The sequence below is a fragment of the Lagenorhynchus albirostris genome, chromosome X (genome assembly GCF_949774975.1).
Source record: "Lagenorhynchus albirostris chromosome X, mLagAlb1.1, whole genome shotgun sequence".
Lineage (NCBI taxonomy): Eukaryota > Metazoa > Chordata > Mammalia > Artiodactyla > Delphinidae > Lagenorhynchus > Lagenorhynchus albirostris.
Window position 1 is genome coordinate 58965244 of NC_083116.1, and position 21538 is coordinate 58986781.

Below are 21538 nucleotides of genomic sequence, written 5' to 3' on the forward strand. Positions count from 1 at the left end.
CCTTCTCTCAGGGATCACCGTCATATATTGCCTGTTGGCCACTGATTGAAAACAGTTGCTTCAAATGTGTTGTCCAATTTTATAATTGTTTATTGTGGGAGGGGTAGTCTGGTACCAATTACTCCATTGTGGTTGGAAGCAAAAATTCCTCAAAGGTGATTATTTAATTCATGATTTTGTCCAAGTTCAACCTTGTATAATATCCTAAGTATAGGAAGGGTAGATATATTTTCCTCTCAGTTTTGTTGGGGTAAAGGAGAAAAAATGGAGAATAAAAGCTAGATAATATATAATATGTATTGAGCAGTTGCTAAGACCTGTTACTATTCTAAGTCCTTTACACATGCTATCCTCACAGTACAACTATGAAATAGATATTATTATTATCTTCATGTTACATGAGGAATATAAGGGCAGAATAGTGAAGTAATTTGCCTAAAGTCACAAGCTGTTAAGTGATTGAGTCAGGATTCAAATATTACCAGTCTTACTCCAGGGTTCATATTCTTAATCATTATTCTAGATTGGCTTGATAAAACCAGAAGTGAAAACAGTCATCCCAAGTTAGGATGCATATATCATTTTGACTTGTATTAGAAAGGAATGCATTGTGGATAAGTTTATTTTAAGACTGGTTTCTTTGGAGGTGATTTTTCTCTACATACTTCTTTGCATACAACGTTGCTGTGAATTTCTAGGATCTCTTTTTAGTCCTATAAATTACTGCCAAATAAAAGCTACATAAGTATTTCCACATCTATATGCATATTTAACTACTTTGCCTGTTCCTATCAAGAATAACTAAATATTTAACACCATTTTCTATAGTCAGCAGACCAGAAAATATTGAGATTAAAATGCTCCTGGAATCTAATCACACAATCAGAATATCAAAGTCACAATCAGCACAGATTAGTGGCTGCCAGTTGTAAATGAATAGCATTTGTAACATGCTTTATCAAGAAGTACTCACTAATGGATCTTAATTAACAATATTACACTTGTGATTTGTTGCTAGAATTTTAATCACATGATGCAATATATCATGTCTTAAAATGGAGTGATACAAAATGTGTGGTACAAATGACTAAGCCAAAAGTACAAAATTGTCCATTTTCACAGTATAAGTTCAAAATTATGACAAATGTGGAAATGTAATCACTCATTCACTAAAAAGGTAAATGAATAAGGTAAATGATGAAGGAAGTTTGCATAACTCTTCATAATGGTTAAGCACCTGATTTTAATGGAAATTCCCAGTCCTAAAGTCACATTTCATAATGGAATCTATTAATCCCTGCTGAGTTTGAAATAGGCCATTCAAACTAGGGAGTAAGAGTTGTTAAAATAAACATAAGAGAGGGCAAAATTACTAAATACTTAATATTTTCATGAACTGAGTGCTTCCCATTATCTCCAATACTGGAGTTAGATTACAGTAATCTTATCCCTGCTGTGTTATTATTATTCACTTACTAACATTCATAGTGTTTCATATTTTAGTGTGTTCTATTTTGTCAGTTCAGTCATAAATTGAACTACTAATCTTGTTAAGCAAAGGCAATATAGTAGTAATTTTTCTCACAGAATACTGGAAGATAGTTGTGTAAATCCCTAGAAGTTATTTATTACTCTTCAAGGCTATCACATTACTAAGAGTTAGATTGGAAAGCATTAGCTCTAATGTTAAGGAATAATGCAGCCCTGAAAGCATGAGACATGATGACCAGGAAACATCAGCAACAGCTGACAGTGGGCACAGAAGAGGCGGTCCATGCTCATATTTGTGGTGAAGAGTTAAATGCCATTATGCTAAACTCCAAAACCTTGTTGATATTATTATTCTTATACTCTAATTACTTCAGAATAATTACAGGACATCATTATGAATTAGTGAAAAGTCCAAATTGTTTAATTTGGTCAATAAATGTATCTTTATTAGATTTGTTAGATCACAGAAATTTAGTGCTGGAAGGGGCCTTGAAATATCACATTTTACAAACCCCTCATTTTGCAGATGAAGAAAAATAAGGAACCCTGAACTAAATTCACTTGTCCAAGATTTCACAGCGACTTGCAGACAATATCATGACAAAAACTAAAATCTATTACTTTCTGTCCAGTGCTTATTCTACAATACCTCTCTATATTTTGCTTCCATGTACATAAAGCAATGTCATGTAGAGGGCATTTGGGAACTACTTTACTCAATTTTTAAGGAGGAATTTTAGTTAGATTTTAAAATCAGATTGTTTGTAACTGACAGTTTCAAACATGGAAAGTTTTCTTTCTTTTTTTACATCTTTATTGGAGTATAATTGCTTTACAATGGTGTGTTAGTTTCTGCTTTAAAACAAAGTGAATCAGTTATACATATACATATGTTCCCATATCTCTTCCCTCTTGCATCTCCCTCCCTCCCGCCCTCCCTATCCCAACCCTCCAGGCGGTCACAAAGCACCGAGCTGATCTCCCTGTGCTATGCGGCTGCTTCCCACTAGCTATCTACCTTACGTTTGGTAGTGTATATATGTCCATGCCTCTCTCTCACTTTGTCACAGCTTACCCTTCCCCCTCCCCATATCCTCAAGTCCGTTCTCTAGTATGTCTGTGTCTTTATTCCTGTCTTACCCTTAGGTTCTTCATGACATTTTTTTCCCTTAAATTCCATATATATGTGTTAGCATACGGTATTTGTCTTTCTCTTTCTGACTTACTTCACTCTGTATGACAGACTCTAGGTCTATCCACCTCATTACAAATAGCTCAATTTCGTTTCTTTTTATGGCTGAGTAATATTCCATTGTATATATGTGCCACATCTTCTTTATCCATTGATCCGATGATGGACACTTAGGTTGTTTCCATCTCCAGGCTATTGTAAATAGAGCTGCAATAAACATTTTGGTACATGACTGTTTTTGAATTATGGTTTTCTCAGGGTATATGCACAGTAGTGGGAATGTTATAAACCATATTAATAAATTGAAGGAGAAAAACCATATGATCATCTCAATAGATGGAGAAAAAGCTTTTGACAAAATTCAACACCCATTTATGATAAAAACCCTGCAGAAAGTAGGCATAGAGGGAACTTTCCTCAACACAATAAAGGCCATATATGACAAACCCACAGCCAACATCGTCCTCAATGGTGAAAAACTGAAAGCATTTCCACTAAGATCAGGAACAAGACAAGGTTGCCCACTCTCACCACTCTTATTCAACATAGTTTTGGAAGTTTTAGCCACAGCAATCAGAGAAGAAAAGGAAATAAAAGGAATCCAAATTGGAAAATAAGAAGTAAAGCTGTCACTGTTTGCAGATGACATGATACTATACATAGAGAATCCTAAAGATGCTACTAGAAAACTACTAGAGTTAATCAATGAATTTGGTAAAGTAGCAGGATACAAAATTAATGCACAGAAATCTCTGGCATTCCTATACACTAATGATGAAAAATCTGAAAGTGAAATCAAGAAAACACTCCCATTAACCATTGCAACAAAAAGAATAAAATATCTAGGAATAAACCTACCTAAGGAGACAAAAGACCTGTATGCAGAAAATTATGACACTGATGAAAGAAATTAAAGATGATACAAATAGATGGAGAGATATACCATGTTCTTGGATTGGAAGAATCAACATTGTGAAAATGACTCTACTACCCAAAGCAATCTACAGATTCAAAGCAATCCCTATCAAACTACCACTGGCATTTTTCACAGAACTAGAACAAAAAAATTCACAATATGTATGGAAACACAAAAGACCCCGAATAGCCAAAGCAATCTTGAGAACGAAAAACGGAGCTGGAGGAATCAGGTTCCCTGACTTCAGACTATACTACAAAGCTACAGTAATCAAGACAGTATGGTACTGGCACAAAAACAGAAACATAGATCAATGGAACAAGATAGAAAGCCCAGAGATAAACCCACACACATATGGAAGGTTTTCTTTCAAATAGGTTATTCCCCTTGCAATTTTTCACTATGAATTTACTTAGAATAAATGCCCTTTTTGAATAAAACCAAGATTATAGTCAGTTCAATTCATGTCTGAAAGATCTTAAATTACTAATTATTTGACTCTGAATTAGTGAGAAATAATCATACTGGAATTTCATTATATTAAACAGTGACAGAAATACATGGGCATCAGTTAGGGATTGCATAATTGTTTACTTATTATAAACAGGTGCTCATTGTAAATGAGTTTGTTGCAAAAGTGGATAATACTATGCTATTTTAAATAGGTTCCTAGTCTGGATTTTATCTTTTAAAATCTTTTATTATTCTACATTTCCATGAAATCTATGACATCTTAGGTCATCATAAGTGATGAAAAATGTGTTCATAGTAGTCCTGTGCTTTTGATCAATTTATCTTAAATTGAAATTCATTCAACTTTTAGAGCTGCACATGATGTAAGCAATCATAAAACTAAAACAACACCCTATGTACACAGTTAAAGAAAACTACTTTTCTCATTGGAAATGTATCTATATATTTGCCAGAGTTTAAGACCAAGTTTCACTCATGGTTTTTCTACATGAGTATATACATTTCTTAGAGTCTGACACCATCTTGGTCAGTTAATATCCATAGTGACAGTGTATCTTTGTATGATATGAAAATTTTCCATATAAATTTTTTTACATAAAATGATTTGTTTTTCCACTATATGCACAAATAATCACTCTCCTTAATTGTTTCTGCTGTGGTGTCAATAATAGTTTTCAATGAAGAGAAACAACTAACTCTTCAACCTCTAAAAAGAAAATGTTAACACAATTCCTGTGAGAGATATTCTGTGCTATTATAACAACATTGCCAATGAGCACAATAACCACCATGGTGGCCTTAAATATGTTTAAATTGACATTTTCTGTTTCCATTACTGTTTTAAAGTAAAGTCTCAAGAGTTTTTTATTAATAAAATTTATGCCTTTAGCCGAAGAAAAAATGTGGCTGTCAAAGAGAATTGTTCATATTTTTTAAAAGTAGTTTTGTGTGGAAAACACTGATTCCATATTATGTGAATGACAATTTACCTTGGCTTTGTAAGGACTAGAGAGAAAATGTTGTCATCCTCTGCCAAAGTGATGTTCAGGAATTTCAAATGAAGAATTTAAATAACTAGAAATGAAGAACCAGTCTACTTAATTTTCTTTCCCTCTAGTTTTGGTTCATATGCACTATGAAATAGGAGTTTATGTAGGAACAAATTGAAAATTAAAGAACATTGGTTTTATGAGTACAAGATTATTATATATTCTTTTCCCTGACGTTTTACTGCCAAAAACAAAGTTTGGGATTATGGCATTCATTGACTGATAATGATATACATACTTCATCTCCTCTATCTTTTTTTAATACATCTTTATTGGAGTATAATTGCTTCATAATACTGTGTTAGTTTCTGTAGTATAACAAAGTGAATCAGCCATGTGCATAAAAATATGTCCATATTCCTTCCCTCTTGAGCCTCCCTCCCACACTCCTTATCCCACCCCTCTAGGTGGTCACAAAGTACTGAGCTGATATCCCTGTGCTATGCTGCTGCTTCCCACTAGCTATCTATTTTACATTTGGTAGTGAATATATGTCAATGCTACTCTCACGTTGCCCCAGCTTCACCCTCATCCCCATGTCCTCAAGTCCATTCTCTATGTCTATGTCTTTATTTCTGCCCTGCCACTAGGTTCATCAGTACCCTTTTTTTAAAATTCCATATATATGTGTTAGCATACAGTATTTGTTTTTCTCCTTCTGACTTACTTCACTCTGTATGACAGACTCTAGGTCCACCCACCTCACTACAAATAACTCAGTTTCATTTCTTTTTAAGGCTAATATTCCATTGTATATATGTGCCACATCTTCTTTATCCATTCATCTGGCATTTCAATATACTAACAATGAAAAATCAGAAAGAGAAGTTAAGGAAACAATCCCATTTACCATTGCAACAAAAAGGATAAAATACATAGGGATAAACCTACCTAAGGAGGCAAAAAACTTATACTCAGAAAACTATAAATCACTGATGAAAGAAATCAAAGATGACATAAAGAGATAGAGAAATATACCATATTCTTGGATTGGAAGAATCAATATTGTGAAAGTGACTGTACTACCCAAAGCAATCTACAGATTCAATGCAATCCCTATCAAACTACTAATGGCATTCTTCACAGAATTAGAACAAGAATGTTATAATTCGTATGGAAACACAAAAGACCCTGAATAGCCAAAGCAATCTTGAGAAAGAAAAATGGAGCTGGAGGAATCAGGCTCCCCAACTTCAAACTATACTACAAAGCTACAGCAATCAAGACAGTATGGTACTGCTACAAAAACAGAAATATAGATCAATGGTACAGGATAGAAAGCCCAGAGATAAACCCATGCACATATAGTCACCTAATTTATGATGAAGGAGGCAAGAATATACAATGGAGAAAAGACAGCCTCTTCATTAAGTGGTGCTGGGAAAACTGGACAGCTACATGTAAAAGACTGAAATTAGAACACTCCCTAGCACCATACACAAAAATAAATTCAAAATGGATTAATTCCTAAATGTAAGACGAGACACTATAAAACTCTTAGAGGAAAACATAGGAAAAACACTCTTTGACATAAACCACAGCTAGATCTTCTTTGACCTATCTCCTAGAGTAATGAAAATAAAATCAAAAATAAACAAATGGGACTTAATGAACCTTAAAAGCTTTTATACAGCAAAGGAAACCATAAACAAGATGAAAAGAAAACCCTCAGAATAGGGGAAAACATTTGCAAACGAAGCAGCTGACAAGGGATTAATCTCCAAAATATACAAAGAGCTCGAGCAGCTCAATATCAAACAAACAAACAACACAATCCCAAAATGGGCAGAAGACCTAAATAGAAATTTCTCCAAAGAAGATACAGATTTCCAACAAACACATGAAAGGATGCTCAACATCACTAATCATTAGAGAAATGCAAATCAAAACTAGAATGAGGTATCACCTCACACCAGTCAGAATTGTCATCATCAAAAAATGTACAAAAAATCAATGCTGGAAAGGGTGTGGTGAAACGGGAACCCTCCTTCACTGTTGGTGGGAATGTTAATTGATACAACCACTATGGAGAACAGTATGGAGGTTCCTTAGAAAACTAAAAATAGAACTACCATATGACCCAGCAATACTGCTACTGGGCATATACCCTGAGAAAACCATAATTCCAAAAGAGACATGTACCACAGTGTTCATTCCTCTATCTTTTGATATAGGCTACTGCCTAAATTTGCTGTGTTGATAATGTTGCCATACACTTTATTTTCCTTTAAGAAATTGCTAGTTAATATAAACATACACTTTTGAACCAGCAACTCATGTCTTATAATTACCATGTAATGATATTTGCTTTCTTTTATGGATTTTTTGAAGGTGACATTTCAAAGTAGAGAGTGTATGTCATCTTGCACTGGGTCTAAATCGAAATGTGTAAGAAGGTATAAAATATCAAGTCAGAAAGTTTATGTTGATAACATATATTTATTATTAATTGGATAGACTAAAGTTTTGGAGGTCATCATAAATTCACACAATTTTAGTCCTGTCAGGAATGTGCTTGTCCCAGATATGCCCAAAATTTGCTCCTTACGTTCTTTCAGTCTCAAAAATCACCACATCAAAGAGATCTTTCCTGACTAACCTATCTAAAGTGGTGGTCTCTCTTCCATTTTTTTGCACTTGAAAGCGTTTTTGTGGAACCTAGAAAGAACTTTCAAAATTATCCCTCTTTCCCTGATTTGGAGGAAACTGATGCCCAGAGAGTTGAAGTGCAATCTTTCTAAAGTCATGCTGCTTGTAGGGAAACAAGACAGGATTAAAATACATCTCACGTCTTAATCTACTGCTCTGTACACTACAACATACTGCATCCCTGTTCTTGGAGATCAAGTTTGTGAGAAAACACTATCATTAAATCTTATTCATGAGAACTGTTTGTTTTCTTATGAACCTAAGGGACAGTTTGAATAATAGGAGGGCATTATACATAAACTGTAAGGCAATATATTTAAAAAGGTAAATGTATATTTTCAAATTCTGTAAGCAACTAACATATTCAAGTAACTAAACCCTACCTGTAGTCAGCTAGGAATACAGCAATGTTTAAATAACAACACAGAAACTGCATTGAAGATTTGTCTCAGAGTAATGATCACCAACTAATTCTGTGAATGAATACCTTTTAAGAAAACGGACCTGATCAAAACCTTGAGTGGGCAACTGTGATGTAAAATAGTTTCACAAATCTAACTAATGAGTGGTGAGGGAGACAGTGTTGACTAATAAAACATTAGTGATGACATGGCAGCTGCTGAAATATTGGTGTACCAAAAAGATTTGAAAGTTATTGCATTAAAATGACTCTCATAATACTATTAAAGTTCTTTTTTCCTAATGTGGAGTAAGGAATAGAAAAGAAAAGTAAAAAGAAATCTAGTCTAAATAGATTTTGCAGGTCCATGGTAAAAATGACACTGATGTCCTTTGGCAAACTTAGATGCTTACTGAAAGGATAAACAATTCATAGGTCAAAATTTTACACGTGTGCCAAATTATGAGAGGCATTCCCTACATGTCACTCTCTCAGATATTTTAGAAGGCATAACTAGCTGAGAAGTTTTTGTTTATTTCGTGTGCCAATTTCTCAGCAAATTTATATTTCTAATGATAGATTTGCGTAATATATCCAGTGCCAATATCTCTTTATGGAATGCTCTCAGTTCATTTTTGGGTGTGCCCAAAATGGAAAATCTCATAAATAAGATTAATTTCTAGTTTCCATGTATAGTGGAGGCTTTAAATTTTCAAATTATTCTACCCAGCCTTGATAGTAAGCAGTAACAAATGAAATGGTCTTTGGAAAACAAAACAAAACAAAATTGAGCATGTGCTTTCTTGTAGTTGTCCCAAAGGCATGGTGTGTTTTCTTTAACAAGGGAGTAGAGTAGAGCAGCAAGAAGAATACTGAAACTAGACCAAGAGGTTCACCAATAATATTCTCCATGCTAGTGTTTATCAAACTGTGGACTGTGGGCCACCTGCATCTTTGGCTCAAACTCTGAGTCAGAATTTTTGAGAAGGAGTAGGGATTGAGAATATGCAATTTTAGAAAACTCCATAGGTATTCTTATGCACATTAGAGTATAAGAACCACCAGTTTGAAAACATTATTAGAAACAGATTCTTGACCTGTAAGTTTCACATAAGATATGGAAACTCAGTAAGATGCACAGACAGCATGTTATAGTGAAGAACAAGCCTCACCTAGAGTGCTCTTTCTGTAGAGCTGAAAGATTTGCTATTTGCTAGCCCTCTAAATTTGGGTAAGTCATTAAATTCCTCTGAGTCTCAATTCCCTTAGCTATTAGTGAAATAATATTAGCCAATTTTCAGAATAATTGTGAAGATTAAAAAAAAATATTTGAAATGAAATGAAAGTACTTTATCAACTGTAAAGTATTTTAAAAATCACCTTATTATATTATTAACAATAAGACTAAGCCAGTAAACTCCTAAATAACAAGTACAATTCTGGGTTTATTAGGACTTTACTATAAAGTCTTCCTTTATGTTCTTTGTAGAAAAGAAATTAAAAAATCACTTTCAACCAGAACCCTTTAGCATGCTAGAAAAAAAAATCCCTTGAATGCAAGTCAAAATATTTAGTGTAGGAGTCCAGAAATCCTGAATGGGAATTGTTAAAGGTAACAATTGAATTTTACTATCACAATTTTACTATCACAATAACAATTGAATTTTACTATCACTCCATCTACTTAATTTCTGTCTGTCTTATAATTTATTCACAATAAAATGCTAGATGAATTTTATTCTTATCTGATGATTTTTTGAATTTATTAAGGTCAACAATGAAAAATTGAAAATTGCATTTGGTCAAGCTGTTTTACATTCCACATGATATTGGATGAAACATTCTCATTTCAAGACCTGATTCTGTGATAATTATAATTAGCTATGACTATGAACCAAAAAACGAATTAAAGTTTATACATGACAAGATGCATGGTAAAAAGAGCAAGAGACAAGGCAGGTCACTTCCACCTGGCGAGCTCTGTTACTTTTTGTGAAGAAACTTGTGAGTGCGTCAGCTGGTATCTTGGAGGACATACACAAAACAGGTAGAACATCCCCCTTTGACCCTAAACCTCCAGACAAAGCTGCTGTGAGTGCACAAATAAGACCTGTGTATTCACTGATTGATGTAGTAGCAAAGTGTTAGAGACAGAGAAATATATCGCTGCAATTTGGAAACTGATTCCATGCTTTGATAACTAGCAAGGCATTTAACTTCTTTTAGCATCAGTCATGGAATCTATAAAATGGAAATAATAATGAAAACAATTTTTTATTATAAGGATTAAAAATTTTAATATATAGAATTAATTTATAAATTAATTAAAATATAGAGATTTACATATAACATATTGTCAGTTTGTAATGTAATCTTTAACTCCCTTAATACATGAGTTTGAAACTAGCATTTTGATCAGGTAGGGGTATGTGTGTATATGTAAATTTAAGTCTGCTGTCTTGACAATACTATCTTCCCCTTTTATATCCTCATTACATTTTCTTTACATGGTATTTGCTCACCAACATATAGACCGAGGCTCAGGGAAGGGAAAAACATCTAGAAAATATGAGCTTTAAAGACTTGCATTATATATTAATCTGAGCGTCAACTTTATGATTAGCATTTAGCCTGTGGCAGGAACTAGGAAGAAAAAATTTACAGCAAATAAGGAAAGAATTTAACATTCTTGAGAAGTTTTCCAAGATTCTATAAAAAATTAGAATGTAATATTTTCATTTTCTTAGAGTATTTAGCTGTTGGTATTTTTTAAAAAATGAATCTTAAGGCAACATTTATTTGAGTGCAGCAATTTCTAGTTATAACGTAAAATTGAAATAAGATGTATACAAAGTGCTAAATATAGTACCTGATGCATAGTATAAAGTTAATCCAGTGTGATTTTAATTAATTGGTTATCATTATTATCAGCAGCTATGAGGGCTACAGTTTAGCTGTGAATATTTACTCCTAATTTCTCTGAATTCAGGAGTCAGCATAATGGAATTGAAATAATTTACCTCGCCACACCCATTTTATCAGACACACTCCTTTTAGCTTCCTTAAGAAAAAAAAATCTACTACTAGGAGTTATGGTACTTAATTTACAACTAGTATTAAGAGTCCTGTAAATTAATAATAATCTCTACACTTTATTGTTAATGAGCCTAACCTTTCCCAGTGTGAAAAATGCCCCACATCCATAGTGTTATGGGTAACATGCTCTAGAAATGCATCCCTGCTTTTGAATAGGGGAAGAATAGATGCTTCTAACTTCAAGCCAGCAAGCACTAATCCAAAAGGAGGGAGGAGTAGGAAAATGAGGAGGATTCCTGACTTAGAAGATAATGTCAATTGGAACTGTTTGCTAATCATTAAAAATTACTATAATGAGAAAAAAATTCATTTGCAGGGACTAAAAAATGCAAGTAAAGATAATATGGAGATCTTCAGAAAATTCTATGTACTACATGGAAATTCTTTAAGTAGTAATTAATGAATTCAAATTCTAGCATGTGGAAACCCATCCTTTCTTTTTTTATTTTTTTCTAGTACTGTATTTCACAAGTTTATCTTTTATTAAAATTATTTAATATACTGGCAGCTCGTAAAACTCTGCATTTATTCCTAGCAAATAGTTTAAACATAGGAAATTTTATGTGATGAACAGCAAACACATTTTCTATGTTTTTCCTCACAATCTGGTTTCTCAAAACATTATACCCTCATGCTAGCATTTTTGTAGTGGTTTAAGCTATATTGCTTGAAAGATACAGTGAGGTCAAGTGAGAATAGTAATTCAAAGCCAGAATTGGCTTTATTAATGAATAACTAAATTAGTGCTATGGGATAATAGATAAAACTGTCTATTGTAGCTTTTCCCACCTCCAAAATTTTAAGGCATTTTAAAATAACAATTAAAATGATCAATTATGTAAATAAATGCTGAAAATAAGTTGACAGTTGAAAGTCCTAGAATTTTTCAGTTTTCCTGATTACATTAAAATGAACAAAAATGATGATTGTACATATTTAAAAGGTTTTAGTAATAGAGGACCAATTAACACAGTATTAGGTACTTTCATGTAGTTAGCATCACTGTGTAACATATGTATGGAATTTTCTGTTTCTTCATAATTTAATTTGAAATAAGAAATTCATTAAAGTAAAGGATTAATTAAAACAATATAAATATTTTTAGTACTGAAATACTGGCAGTGGGAGAATTTAATAGTACCATTGGGAGGTGAAAAAAGTAGCTCTGGTGAAATTCCCAAGGGTGAGTATTCATCAGTCACTCCCTGGTCTATTAAGATAGATAGTGACTACCATGGAAATACTCTGAAGGAAGAAAAATTTTTCTCTTCCATTTGACTGAGATCCAAATTTCCTCACTGGACATTGAATTCCATGAGGATAATGCTGTGTCTAGTTATTTTTTCTATTTCTGAGCCTATGATGATGGCTGTTTAATAACTTTTGGTTGGCTGATAAGGTAACATTTCACTTGCCACATTGCTTCTGATTTCAAAGATAAGTGAGCCTTGAGTAATAATACATATTCAAACACAAAACAATAAATATCACTAGTCAAGTGGTATTTAGCGTTTTACTGAACTTTCACACCCATTCCCTCAACATGCAGGTCTAAGCTAACCTACCTTACTGAAGACATTTGTCATCACAAATTCACCAAGCAACTCAATCCATTGTTATTCTTGTCTAGGTTCTCATTAGCTCCTCCTAGATACTGTAGTCCAGTAGCCTACGTGTTGATGTGGGTAATTACAGATCTTTCCCATCCATCCTGCACACCAATGTTAGTGTCTTCTTTACAAACACTGTTTACCTAATTCTTTTCCCTTCCTCACTCCTCTCTCTGTGGATCTTAATTTCAGAGCTCATGATACAGTAAGTATTCAATATTATAAGCTCTTTGGAATTTTATTTCAGATATACAACCTAAATATCAAGATCTCTCTGGACTTCTTAATCTCTCAGCAATAGCCACCCAAAAGGGACTACAGTTTTCAGGCGTCATTATTTATTTTTCGAGATACACAATTTTAGTTTTGATTAGCTTGTTATGAAGGCAGAATAGGACAACACATCACAGGATATGATTTGAAGGGTATGGAAAGTCTTGCTTTGTATGCACGATTCTCTTTGTTAACTTGCCAACGTGTTTTAATTTTACTATTAGAGACATGTTTAGGATAATACCAATACTTTACTTAAAAGGGAGAATTTATTAGCAAGGATTAGCAGTGATTCTCAAAATGTTGCTTCCAGATGAACAGCATCAGCATCATCTGGCAATTTTTTTTAGAAACACAAATTCCCGGCCTCACCCCAGACTTCTTCCAATGCATGCCAAAGTTTGATAACCACTGTGTTAGAGTATTAATTCCCTAGCAGAGAACAGTGAATTAAATGAAAGGGATATATGTTAGTCACCTTTGGTGGAGGGGAAAAAGACACAGTCACTGTGGAAAGGCAGGGTCTGAATTAACACCTGGTTAACTATAGGGCAACGTGAAAACCACAGAGCATCTAGGAGTTCAGAGGAAGGTGTCTGAAAAGGTAAGCAAAATGGCCATGGGAAAAAAAATTCTTTCTAGTCTTGATTAGGACTGGCACAAGATACAAGTTAGCTTTAGAAAGCATCTTTCTGTAAAATTCTAAAGCTAGCTCTATTTACTAGCTCTCTAGTAATTCAGTAGAATTACTGAAGCTAGTAAATTAGAGTGATTACAGAGATTAGAAATTACAGTCCTTAATCTTACAATATTTTGAAGCCTTTTGTTTTTATTATTGAATATGGACCTTTGGGGTTGTGTAATTCTGAGAATTTAGATTACTTTTTAAATAAATATTTCCAAAACGCTAGTGACATTTTTGGGTTTTTATGTCTAAGATATTTTTGAAAATTTCCTTGCATTCCTTGCTTTCCTATATGAATGTGCATCACATAGATATCAGCTCTTACACCTACAATGATAGACATCCCCTCACACATATACACTTTTCTACTTAAAATGCTTCTTTTTAAAATGAGCAATTTGTAGACATGTATAAACCAAAAGTATCATAGATTTTACATCTTCTTCCATTACCTGCAAGACGCAAAGTGCTTTAGGACATTCTAGTTGATTCTTTCCATCTTTTGCATTAAGATGGTTTTATTTAGTGTCATCCATATGAATTCCAATTTAGTGGCACTAAATTTTGATTGACTTCCATATTTTCCAAACAGAATTTTTAAGAGAAAGAGACAAAAAAAAACTTCTTGATATTTTAAACTTTGAGAAGCAGGGTGATTAGGAGAGAACTTCACATGGTAGTCTATTTATTTAACATAGTAAAGAGCTCAACCTTAAATACAGGAGATCATATTTGTGTACCACTTGTCTTATTCACCAAGATAAAGAGAGTTTCTTTCATGGTATTGATACTCTAAAGATCTCTCTGTTATTTTAGCAGTCTAGTATGAAACATAACTTTTCAATATTATTTTTCCTTTAGATATGGTTAGTTTTCTAATATCTTTATAATTGAGGCCTAGAATCTGTTGCATGTGGCCAAAATATGTATGAGAAAATATCCTCTTTATTTTGAAGCTCATGCATTTTTTTTAGCTCTAGTATTTCCCACTTGTTTTAATGATAAATGAAGTAGCATTTACTTGCATTAACTTTTGAGTTTAGTGTGCTGTGCTTAACACATAATTATAATGAATGGCTAAAAGTGGAAATTTACTTTTTCCTTTTACAATGTGAATATTGGATGGGGCTGGAGGCAAGAAAGTACTTTCCTATTAGCAAAAATGTGTCCAATATATTGTTAAGGAATCTTAGTTTGTGCTTAAAAGCAAAGAGATGTTGTAAAACAGAAACAGGCATAAAAAAATTCTCATTCTCACAATTCAATATTCTGATCAAGCAATTGCATATAAACAGATATATGTTGGTAGAGACAGGCCACTTAGAATTCAATCAAAACACATTTAGGATTAAGTTTCTATTAATTAGCATTTCCTATCAAGTAGTAGCTCTCAACATGTTTCCCTCTGTCCCAATATATCACATGGAGATGACTCATTCCAAACAGTAATACAGTAGTGGCTCATTAGGGCAATTATTGGAGGATAAGGGAAGCAGGAAGCATTATGCACTTCCTGGAGAGGGGAGATAGATTAGAATCTAGGGGAGAGTGTATGCAGTTGAAATAAGCCTTCTATGTGACATGCTCCCCATGTTGACAATCATGTCTATTAAGTGATACAAATTGGCATCTATTATTTGTTGAAGCAGATGTTATTGAGCCTCACCGCTGAGAAGGATACTAGTGACATAGGTATCTGAATAGCTTTGACAATTTCACATCTATAGCTTCTACTAAATTTTTTAGGAAATCAATAGATGAAAGCTTACCATGCTCTCTAGACTTATGTTATCTATACATGGATCTCCTCTTGCTATTTCACATCCCCAAAATGATAAGGTATTTGTGTTAGTATTGTTCTATCATTATGAATTGTGTCAATATTTTTCCCTTACACTTTTGTTTGTTTTCACTAAGGGACAGGGACCATGTCCATGCAACACTCATTGCCTGTTATTAGATTTCAAATCTTTTTATACTTCATTCTCTAGGGTATCTGTGGATCTGTGTGGTCATGCTTAGTGTTCTGTGGATTCCTGGTGATGTCAATACATTAAATCCTCTTTGGGAACCAGTGGATATGACTTGAGGGATGCCTCCTATATCTCAGCTGCTGGTTACACTACCCAGTTGAAGGGCTTTTGTAGAGATGTGCCAGGAAATAAGTAATCCATAGGGTAAAATTTGAGACACTTTTAGAGCCAATACCCAAGTTTGTTCCTGTAAGTGCTAGAATGTTCTTTGTTTTTCTCTTCCCCTAACTATCCCCTTGGTAGTAATGACACTTCAGGGAAGTTCTGAAAGTTTTGATGAGGGAGGCGATAACACATAGTTATTTTATGTGTCTTTATCCATGAAATAGGGATTAAAAAATACATTTAACCAATTTTAGAAGAGACTTGAACTTGGTGGTTTCTTGAGTGAGAAAAAAACCTTTGAATCTTTTCAAGTCTAGTGGAGAAGTCATCTTTACACTGCTGTCATATAAGAAATAAAATTTTGGCAACCAACCTAGTTGGGTAGTGTTTTAAATGAAAGGCCCTTCTTTATGTTACCTCTATCACAACAATATTTTCAGAAGCTCCTCAGGGAGCCTTGACTGATTTCAAGTTAACTTATTACTTATCAGTAAAGGGAGTATTAGTGCTTTAAATCCCATACTACACAGACCATTATCTTCTTCATCCCAATGAAAAGCCAAACATAGCTGCTGTTTTCCACTCTTGCACATTTGCTCATGCAAATACGTGCACTAGAAATTCTGGGCATATTTAAAAATAGCAAACATATAGTTACTAGTTAGCCTGTCTGCTTTTAGACTCTCTCCTACCAATCCTGTAAAATAACACGAGATAAATGTTCCTAAAACAGTGCTTACAGCAACCCATAGCCTTAATAAAAACAAAAACCAAAACCAAACCCAGTGACTCCATATTGATCACTGGATCAACTATGCATCAATTAACTGATTCACTTATACATTCAATACATATTCAACAAATACTACTTGACATAGTTCTGGGCAATATGCTGTGTATATGTATATGGTGGATCAGGGTAAGAGGGAAAAATGGAGGTAGAGAAATTAAATTAGTATGGTTCCTTCTATGCAGAAGCTTACACTCAAATAAGGAAAATAAACCATATGCACAAATAGCTACAAAACCAAATATAGCTATCCCTCAAGTGAAAAGGTACAGTAATATGAATTCCTTAGACTAGCATTTAAAGTTCTTCATAATTTGATCTTACCTTTATCTCTGCCATTGTTATTGGTGACGTCATCAGGTATCTTCTTTTTTAAGACAATCTGATCTGTTTAATACAAGCTATATTAATTCTTGCTACTCTGCCTTCTATGCTATTTTCCCATCTAGATCATAATCCTCCATTCATCTCCAGACTTTCAAAGACTGTTATTCATTCCCTCCATGAGTTCTAGAGAGAAGTCCAGTTCACACTTATCTTCCTTAATCTTGACTACTGATGCCTCTAATAATATTTGTACCAAAATAAGAGTGCTGAATATATAGTCTGTATCTTCTAATGGTTTCATTCATGAATGACATATTTCTTTAAGTAGACTACATTCCTTTGTGTGGGGACCATGGCTTTACCTATTTTTTCACCTTACATAGAAGGGTAACTAATGTTTATTGAATATTTATTCTGTGCTAAACACTGTTCTAAGTTCCTTACATGTATTACCATGTTTATTCCATACAACAGGTGGGTATTATTATTATTCCCACTTTGAAGATTAGAAAACTGAGTCACATAGATAAAAAGTAACTTGCTTAAGGTCATACAGATAGTTTGAGGTAGAACCGGTTTTGAACTCATTCTGTTTTCAGAGCCCGTGCTCTTAATCATTACATAATAACATTTCTTTGACACAGAACTAAACACAAAGAAGGCACACCAAGTGCTCAGATAAACGCTGTTGATTGATGCTGAAACCTAGATGATTTTAAATGTTTTCACCAGTAATTTTGCTACTGTTTACTAATTTATAGACTCAAGACAAAATAATTTTTATCTCTTTCATCTTGAATATTCCAAACTGATCTGTGGGTTTTTATGGGAAAATGTAAGGTTGATCGCTCAGATTTAGTTCTCTCCTGATAAAATATGTCCAAGTGCTGAAAAGAAATCAATACACTATTGAAAAGGATTTGGAGTAGGAAAAAAAATACCTTTTCAGTAGATGAATTATTTTGAAGATGTTGAAGAAAATTGAACCGATAAAGCTAGTAAAAATAAGGGACAGTATATTATCTGCTGTCAAAAGCAGAATGTTGATATTTCTTTTGGTGAAGGTATAAAGGGTCTTTGATTTATACACTCACAGCAAGAATCTCCACACAAATTCATTTTGTAAATAATTGCTAAAATCTATATTCTCTCTTTCTTTCTCTCCACCCTCCCACACAGAGAATTTAGCATGACCCATCCTGAATTAAATGAAAAGGTGTCATTCAGAGGCTTGGAGTAATTTATAGGTATATGAAGGCATTAACCTCTGGCCATTTGGGCTGGTGAATTCTTAAGAAGCAGTAAAAGACTTGCCTGTTGATCTTTCCCTTCATGTTTTCTTTGGTAAACACTGCATCATCTTCCCTATCTACATCCCTTTGTACCATTTCTTCCTTATATTTGACTTCTGTTGTTTTATATACCCCTTTTCAGAAAATACTTTTATGAAAACTATAATGGATTCATTAGGTGCAGACTGAGCATAGTTGTCCCTTATTATGAAATGGTAGGTAATGAACAAAAATAAAGGGTAGTTCAGCTTTGATGAGAGTTTATATTTAGTTTACTACTAATTTTGACAATAAGACTATGCTAATTTTAATGTTCTCTTCCAGCCTACTCTGTCTTTGTAATTTTTCTCTTCCATGTTGAAGGAATTTCTCTCAACTACATGGTTGACTTCACCATGTCTCCAGTAGTTTTTAGCTATTTTTTTCCATGTGATGATTCATCTGCAGGGTTTGTATTCCATTGACCCCACCTCAAATTCCCATACAATTCTTTCACAAAAGTAAAATGTCTCAGGATTTCCATTTGAATAAGAAGAGATATACTGCCTTACTTTTTCCACACACATTAGGGTCCCATTATGGGTTCTTATTTTTGGTGGATTATAGTGTTTTAAAATTGTGGAGTATTATATTGAACAGTAATTTAGAAAAGCTTAATTTTACAAATAAAGAAAGTAGGTCCCAGAAAGATTAAATCATTTGTTTCTCAAACTCATATATTATGTATTTATTTACTTTAGCACAAAGAGTGGATGTTTACTGATACTACCCATAAAATGAATTTTGGCGGGCTTCCCTGGTGGCGCAGTGGTTGAGAGTCCGCCTGCCGGTTCAGGGGACACGGGTTCGTGCCCCGGTCCGGGAGGATCCCACATGCCGCGGAGTGGCTAGGGCCGTGAGCCATGGCCGCTGAGCCTGTGCGTCTGGACCCTGTGCTCCGCAACGGGAGAGGCCATAACGGTGAGAGGCCCGCGTACCACAAAAAAAAAAAAAAAAAGAATTTTGACACATGCTTTTTTTTTTTTTTTAATAGCACTCTGGGATTCCTTCAGCCTCAGATTTCCAAAACTTCCTAGAATAAGCAACAATAGTTTTCAATGTGTCATTTTAAAAGAGTAACACATTAATATTTTCATATAAGTTGAAATATATGAAACACAAATTATGCTGTCTGAAGAAACTCTACTATCTTGTATAAGGACAGAAAATATAACCTCAGTAAGCATCAAGTAAAATATTATAGAAGCATGTCAGCTCTGAAATAGCTATATTTAGATTTACCTTTAAACAATCCAACATATGTAATTCACATGTTTTTTCTTATATTCTGTGAGTCACTTCTGAAGAAATAATAAGAAACTTTTCATTATGGCCTCTAATCTAATAGTAACTAATCTGCATTGTTACTTAATATTTGTTGAGGAAGTCATACAGAAAAGTAGTTTTCACATTTGAAAATTGCCCAAAACATGTAAAGTTAATACAATTAATAAAATGTGTGACATATGAAAAGCTCTATGCTTTCCTAATCACTGTCAACAAAACTTCTTAAAACTGAGCTATTTAAAGCTTTCACAAGACTGTATAAGTTACAGCTTTTTGCAACTACAAGAATATGTTAAATGTCAATTGATGTGTTGGTTATTAAATTATTTTATTTAAATGAAAATTTGATTTTGAAATTACAACAGTTTCTCCACTGTCTCTGTTTCTATTATCTCTCTTCACTTCAATTCATCCCCCTGGAATAAGGTTCCCTTGATACTGTTTTCGTTAGATAGTCCTCAAATCAAGAAATCTACATTGACTTTCTGCTGTCTGTTAGATCAAGACCAATTTCCTCATCCTGATAGTCAAAGATAATTTGGCTGTGCCCTAACAGCATTATCTCATCAGCTAGCATTATCCTATTATTTCCTCTGTTATAGTCAGATCTGTCATCTCACTACTCGATGCCTACGGTGCTCACCACCTCTTACCTGTGCCCTTGCTAAGACTGCCTCCTTTTCTGTGGAAAAAAAAGACTGCTCAATCACACCCTAACCAGATGTCTATAGAATCATCGAATATGAGAACTATAAGTCTCCTTTAAGTTTATTTATTCCAGCCCCTTCATCATACTGAGACTCAGGTAAGTGAATTTACTTGCCCAAAGGCCTGCATTTAATTTGTTTTAGAGTCTGCAGTCTGTACCAGAAGTTAGATTGCTTTATGCCTAGTCTAGTGTTCTTTCACTGTACTGTCTTAAAACTCACACTAAAGCTTATCTCTTTACCCAGCTTATACTGATCTCATTTGTGAACTCTTATTGTATTTATAATTAATAGAGTTTAGCATTTGTGTAAAACTAACATAATTTGAAGCCCTATTATATGCAAGGCACTTGGGTAGCCACTCCACTTACATTCTCTCGTTACTTATGGTAACCCCATAAGGTAAACATTTTTATCCCAGTTTTGTTGAGAAGTAATCTAAGGCTCATATAGACACATTTTCCCAAATAAGTGATGGAACTGGGAATAAAATATATATGTCTTTGTTTCCAAAGTGTAAGATGTAATTTTCCCCAACAGTTTCAAGATGTTCATCTTGACTTTCTTCAAATGGAGTTTAAGTATTAGGTTTTGCCATGGATATAGAAGACCATGGAGTAATGCTCCTTTAAATTTGGGTAGGGTTAATGAGGACTATTGGAGAGAATGTATCTGGTGCAAAAAGTCATATATTAAATATATCATTTCTGTTAAGTTGAGTAAAATATTTATATCAATTTTTGTTTGGATTTCATCAAGCCAATACTATATCTAAGTATTTGAATAAAAGGTCTTCAAATATTAAGTGTCAGATAACAAAAAGACTGTTTACTAGAGCCATGGGAGATAATTTTATTTTGCTTGGATATTGAGAACTTTCCTGGATCATTTCAAAGAAAAAATATTTTCAGAAAGACCAAGTCAAGTAAATTTTAAGACTTTTTTGAACAATGGAGAGTATTTTAAAACAAGTCTGTATATTCTGCATGTGCTTTGCTACTACAAACTTCAGGAAACATCCTGTGTAGAAATTTGTTATTGAAACAGATTCATTAAAAGGAACTTTATTTTGGAGGAGGATTCTGGGAAGATGGCAGAGTAGGAAGCACCAGGTATCTGTCTC